We start from the raw sequence: 7,514 nt of genomic DNA, 5'->3' as shown, positions 1-7,514 counted from the left end.
AGATCCATATCAATTTTCTTGTTCGATTCATTATTAGTTCTGAATGTACATGCCAATATAGTCTCTGATCCAATATTATTCCTAAGTATTTTGTTTGTTGTACTTTATTAATTTTAGCGCATAAACAGCATCTGTGGCGTGTTAAACATTTATGAATTTTTATTTCAAAATCGTCTTTTGGCTGAGTACTGTCATATATAGAAAAGTAAATATAGTTGGTTTTTTCAGTATTAAGGGTGAGTAAATTGGTATTTAACCATGACGCTACCTTTACCAAACTTTTTTCCGCTGACTTTTGAACACACTCCCAGGTTTTCCCTGAAAATACTAAGACGGTGTCATCGGCATAAGACAGAATGTGTCCTTCAGTTATGGCCATGCTAGTCAAGTCATTTATATATATGAGAAACAATGTCGGGCCGAGTACACTCCCTTGTGGCACTCCGAATATAATGTTTTGATCTAGACTTGTATATTTATCTATTTTGACACTTTGTTTGCGATCAGATAAATAATCTTTAAACAATAAGAGTGGCGAACCTCGTATACCAATCTTTTCTAGTTTGTGTAAAAGTATTGGGATGGAAACAGTATCAAAGGCTTTTTTGAGGTCAAGAAAAATGGCAAGACATTTACCTCCTCTATCCAGAGTTTCTGTAACAGAAGAAGTAAGTGCCAAGATTGCATCTTCCGTTGATAGACCTCGTCTAAAGCCAAACTGATACGGCGAAAGTAGTTGATACTTTTCGAGAAATTTAACCAACCGCATGTTCATTAGCTTTTCCAATATTTTTGAAACACATGAAAGAACTGAGATTGGCCTATAATTTGAAAGAATAGAACCGTCCCCATCCTTGTGTACAGGGGTTATTAGGGCTTTTTTTAACGCAGATGGAAATATTCGTTGGTCAAAACATACATTTGCAAGATGGGTTATTACGGGCACTGTAAATTCATGAGCAGCTTTTAAAAAACTAGTTGGAATTTTGTCAAAACCAGGGGCACTATCAGATTTTAAGCCCATTAAAACACCTCTTACCTCATCACAATCAGTACTGAAAAGTGCAAACGATGATGCATTTTCTATTGAATTTTTGCAAGTAAGAGAGCTAGGCACAGAAGGGTGAGATGTAATAATTTCATCTATGCAATAAAACAAACAAAAAAAAAGTTGTAAATGTATCTGGGCCCCAGTAACCACTTAACATCAGGTGGGGCGTGAGCTCGTTCACCAATCTATGCAAAAAGTATAAATTAGTTCAAGAAGTCGGCTTATGCAAAGAATCCAATCACTGGTACAAAATTTAAAAAAATGAAATATTAAAAAAAAAAAAAAAATCAATTTCATGATGCGCATGCAGCGCGACGTCACGCCGCGCGCTTATTCACAAACACAACACCAGCGCAACGTGTGAATGTGTTGAACGCGAGCTACATAGTAGGCGGCGTGGGGGTGTCAGGTTATTTTCGTTACGGAATTTCTTGATGTAGTCGCCGCGCTCAAGGCCCGCGATCATCGATATATTACCACTAGATAACGCATCACATACAAAAACCAAACACAAATATGGCATCGACTAACTGATCTGACTACACCATCAAGTGGAGAAAAACGATGTATAATATAATAATTGTAACCTAAACTATGCCTATTCCCTAAGCAATAAAGTGCAGTTTAGATTATTTTAACATTCACTTACGACCTTACGCCATGAATGACAGAAAAAGATAGTTTTTTACAATAACTTTTATTCCAAATTTAACCTTATCTCCCTAAAAATAAAGCAAAAATTTACACGCATAGCATTTTACTTACGCCCTTTTAAACTTACGATAATAAGACTTTACTGCTCCGAACAGAGTACTACGGAGTCGCACTTTATACTTTTTTTGTAAGAATATTTTGAGTAATTTATTTTTTATTATGTTTTTTTAATTCATATGCATTCAATTTTTTCAATTTAATTCCTTATGATCAACAACAAATATTGTATAACTATAGATAATTATACCTGAGTTAGCTATATTGTACCTTGCACATCGGTGGGGAAAATGGATAAGAGCTTTTTAAATCACAACAATATAATCCCCATCAAATTGTTTTATTTATTGAATACATGTCAGATTCGGTAAAATGGTCTGCACAAACCACACTGGAGCAATTAGGTTTGAAATAATTGTCGCTGCTTTTTTCTTTTATTACTCTGTTATTAAATCTGTAAAAATGTAAAAACAAATTCCAGTTTACAGATTTCACTTCGCCGTCCATTGTACAGACGTCTGTTGCATTCGTATCTGATCACACGGGGTGTTCGAATCCCAGGCGGGTACAAATTTTTCTAATGAAATACGTACTTAACAAATGTTCACAATTGACTTCCACGGTGAACAAATAACATCGTGTAATAAAAATCAAACCCGCAAAATAATTTGCGTAATTACTGGTTGTAGGGCATCTTGAGTCCGCACGGGTCCACCACCACCCTGCCAATTTCTACCGTGAAACAGTAATGCATTTCGGCTTGAAGGGTAGGGCAGTCGTTGTACTGTTAATACTGAGACTTACAACTTATGTTATCTTGTGAGTCCGCACGAGTAGGTACCACCTATTTCTGCCGTGAAGCAGTAATGCGTTTCGGTTTGAAGGGTGGGGCAGCCGTTGTAACTATACTTGAGACCTTAGAAGTTATATCTCAAGGTGGGTGGCGCAAATGCGCAAATGGCAGCGTAAATACGCTGTAGATGTCTATGGGCTCCAGTATAAGCACTTAACTCTAGGTGGGCTGTGAGCTCGTCCACCCATCTAAGCAATAAAAAATAATAAAAAAATAAAAAATTATGTGACTCCACTACACTTGTTCTGAAATAGCCCTAATTCATCCTTGTCTTGCATGTAACCGTTATTATGTGTGCGAAAGAAATAACTGCGAAGCAAAATAATAGGATTTAATTTCTTGAAGTACTAATTTGGTAAGAATAGCTGATTTATTTCAAATATTTATCACTATCTGTTAATAAAAATTATAAAACTTACCAAAAATACTAAATTTCATGTTGTTTTCTCTTTATAAGCGTGTTTTTTACATCTTTTTACAGCGCATTTTAGGATCGTTCCACTCGACGACGGTCGGTGTGACACTAACGGCAAAACAGTGCTTAATATGAATCTAAGCACTGTTTTGTTTGGTTACTTTTGACGCCTTTACGCGGGATCTAGTGGCAATATATCGATGCCCGCGATAGAAGCTATGCAATAGCTTAAAAAACTTAAGCTTAATATAAGGGGGTTTTCCCAAAAATGTTTTGTTATTAATTTTGATGGGAAGATTTAGCAGTGCGTGGTCACATTGAAAAGTATCCTGGTACCGTACCGGTATACAGTACAGGCAATAGTAATGTTACTTAATCGAATGACAATTTCAAAGTATTCGTGTTATCTATGGAGGGAGATTAAAAACGCATTTGGAAAACGAACGTGGAACTAATAAAGGTCGTCGAAATCCCTTATCGTTGGACGCGTGTCGAATGTAACGTAGATCGTAAAGGCTTATTCACATCATTCTTTTCAACATAATCATTATGCAAAATTTCAGGGTTGGAAGCGAAATGTTACTGTCTGTGTAGACGATGACGAGGACAGACTCGGCCCGCTGTCGCGCCGCTACTAAATATATTAAGGTATAATCTATGTGTATTACCAATGGTAGTTCCAATGTGTATACTGCTGAAATCATTCATTGTATTCTAATAACATAAAAGTACAGATTTTTTAAAGGTATTTTATGACCTGGTAACTAAGACCTTTAGGTCATGTCTTATTTCAATTTAAATTCTTATTTTTATGAAAAATGATAATATGGAGTGAAATGAAATGAAGTATTTGAGACATAATCAGCTGGGATGAAACACAGCACTATGTCCATAAACATCGCAAATTTTTTTCTCGGCTGGCGTTGCATTTTTACCATTTTTGTAGTAAAATTTTAAAATATATCGAATTTCTTCATTAGATTCACTCATCTTGACAGTACGAAAAATATATAAAAATCGCACATTTTCCTAATTTGAATTTGAATTTTTTCATAAAAATATCCCATATTATATCATCTCATTTCATAATATCATATTTCATTAAAAAATATATATATAAAATATTAGGCTTTAAGGTGCCTTTGCCTTTCCATTTGGAAAAATAAAACTACTACTATTACAACTTCATATTTCTTCATCTCTGTCACCGCTGTTTTATTGACATTCAAACAGCGAAAGCGCGGCAAAATTCACCTTAAGTGATGTCCACGCCTCGACGACCCGTCGGTCGGGCGTCCTCGGGGTGGCGCCGTGTGTCTGGTTGTAGTGTTGACCGCGGGAACCCCCCTACTCTGACCGGGTTTTGACCCCGGACGGAGATCGGACGTCGGGTGTAAAAGTGTAGGGGAGTCGTTTAGTGGGTAGGCCCTAAAATTCCTTGGGACCGCGGTCTGGTCTCGACACCTGCAGATCGTTGAGTCCCACATACCCCGCGCGCCCCCTAGGCGCGAGGACCTCGTATGAGGTTCGGCCCCCGGCCCGAAAAAAAAAAAACTTTACATAAAGATATTTTCAATCAACAAGTAAACCGCAGTTGATTCCTTTTCTTAGATAATTCTTATCCACCTGATGGCTGCCTGGAAGAGATCATTCTTAGCGATCACAACGCCAACTGCACTTTCATATTTGAAGTTTTTTTTTTTTTATTTTTATTGCGTAGATGTGTGGACGAGCTCACAGCCCACCTGGTGTTAAGTGGTTATGGAGCCCATAGACATCTACAACGTAAATGCGCCACACACCTTGAGATATAGTTCTAAGGTCTCAGTATAGTCACAACGGCTGCCCCACCCTTCAAACCGAAACGCATTACTGCTTCACGGCAGAAATAAGCGGGGCGGTGGTACCTACCCGTGCGGACTCACCAGAGGTCCTACCACCAGTAATTACGCAAATTATAATTTTGCGGGTTTGATTTTTACTGCACGATGCTATTCCTTCACCGTGGAAGTCAATCGTGAACATTTGTTGAGTACGTATTTCATTAGAAAAATTTGTACCCGCCAGTGAGATTCGAACACCGGTGCATCGCTCGATACGAATGCACCGGACGTCTTATCCTTTAGGCCACGACGACTTCATTTTTGCATTTGTGTTTATTTTATATTTGTGTACAATAAAGCATGCTGTATTATACACACACATCGACTTTTTATATATAGATAGACGAACGCCACTTTTCTCCAATCTTCTTTCGAATACATAATAAATACATATTAGATTTCATGTAATGCAGCTTAAAGCAATTGCAACGGACTGTCTTCGCTGTAGCTAATATATTCATATTCTTTTCTGTGTTCACTGAGAAGGTATAACATTAAAGATTGAATAAAGTATTGAAGTTATAACATTGAACATTGAATCCTGATCCACTAACGATGCTTTTAGGTACCTCAAGCACCGGTCATCGTTCTCGTCGAACCCGTCGCTTGCGACGTAGGGCTCGGCGGGTAAATTAATCCACAGACACGTCCCACTGAGTTTCTCGCCGGATCTTCTCAGTGGGTCGCGTTTCCGAACCGGTGGTAGATTCTGCGAAGTACGGCTCTTGCTATGGTTAATGTTAGCAACGTCGTCAGGCTTGAGCTCCGTGAGCTCATCTACTAGTACGGTGAATCTAGTATAACCCCTCGAAGCTACTAGAAGAATTGAAAAAAATAACATTGAACAAGACAGGGATAAAAACGTTGTCAGAAGCCTTACCTTTAAATATGTTACTATTATTACGACACAACAAAGACACTCGGATGTTATGCAAAACGCGATAAAACCTGATAAAGCATACAGATTATGTGAAGTGGCTCGACGCAGAATCTTCAGTCGTCGCCAGTCTCTGTAACTGACGCAATACCATATCGCGTCTGCATGTAAGTTTTTGAAGTTATACTTCTTTAAGCGCGTTATGAAAAATTGATGAGAGTGAAATTTTACGATGCGCGCGCACCGTGACACAAAATTAACAGAAATGAAGTTGCCCACTAAATCGCTCATTACAATACGACCGACGTAACTTGACGAGTCTGAATATAGCCGCAGGTGAACTTTCGCGCATATACACTCGTAAAAAAAGTGTTTTTAGCATTCATTTTTTAACGTTAAATATTTAATATTAATTATTTAATATTAAAAAAAGAAGAAAAAAATAATTTAATAAAAATAAAGTATAACTTCTTACGCGCGTACATAAGTACACGCACCCTTTTTTTGCCTTTGTAGGCAGACTAGCATACGGCCCACCTGGTGGTAAGTGGTTACCGTTGCCCATCGACTTCCGCAATACCAGGAGCAGAGTCAAGCCGCTGCCTACCGTAAGTGTAAGTTATTTATTTATTTCAAATCAAAATGTATTTCGTGTTGGTGGGTATTCTATGACGGCTTAAAACAAAGTACTATTGTTTAGCACTACGGTACGTACTAAAATCAGCGTCTCCATAAAATATGTTTTCGTTGGCAAAACGAAGTGTAATTATGAATGCTCATGGTTCATATTCCTCCTTCCCCACGCATCGCTTTTCGCAATGCCGGGGCTCATAAAACATAGACTAATGCTTTGCCACATATGGCGAAAAGAGCAAGAACGTCAATTTATATTTACAGCTACTATTATTCTCTACTATTTCAAAATAAATAATAGTTTAAAAAAACTAACAAAGGACGCTTTTATAGAAAATCCAACTAACAAATAGAAAATTAATTTTAATAAATTTGAATTTAAAATAGTGTAAGAAACAATGATTTTATTGTAAAAAAGCGTGGGGTGCTTTTCAGGATATTATCAAAATAACCCTTATATTTGTTCATAAAATATTTATAACTACTGATACCATGCACCCCACGCTTTTTTTACAATAAAATCTTTTTTTTTACACTATTTTTAATTCAAATTTATTAAAATTTATTTTCTATTTTTTTAGTTGGATTTTCTATAAAAGCGTATTTTGTTAGTTTTTTGTAACTATTTTTTTTTTATTATATAATATTGAATTGTTATCGGTCCTTAATAAGTATACAAAGTTTCGAGTTAATCCGACGTTTTGAAGGGGGTCAAAATCATGTTCAAAGATTCCGTTACAAACATACACGGCATACGTCCGAAGCTAACAAAAGCGTATTAAAATGTATACGTTCGGTGGTAGTCTAAGAAAAAGTCGGCATGCTGGAGTAGAAATGTAAGTTACATTACATCATAATCTCGTAAGTGCTTAAAATTGCTTCAACGTCTGAAAACAATCTAGTACAAAAAAAAAACAACATGGCCACAGTGTGCTTAGTGTGAGTTTTTTAACGTTCTCGATAGCGTAAAAGTTAACTCAAATAGTTGGAACAGCGCCCCTAGTGGCAAACGTAGGCAAACGTTCCAACTCCATACAAATTTAAGCTCACTCGAGAGACGTTAAAATACTCGCACTAAGCACACAGGTCAT

The sequence above is a fragment of the Bombyx mandarina genome, chromosome 17, assembly GCF_030267445.1.
Source record: "Bombyx mandarina strain Sakado chromosome 17, ASM3026744v2".
NCBI classification, from domain to species: Eukaryota; Metazoa; Arthropoda; class Insecta; order Lepidoptera; family Bombycidae; genus Bombyx; species Bombyx mandarina.
Note: the sequence above shows the minus strand (reverse complement) of the source record.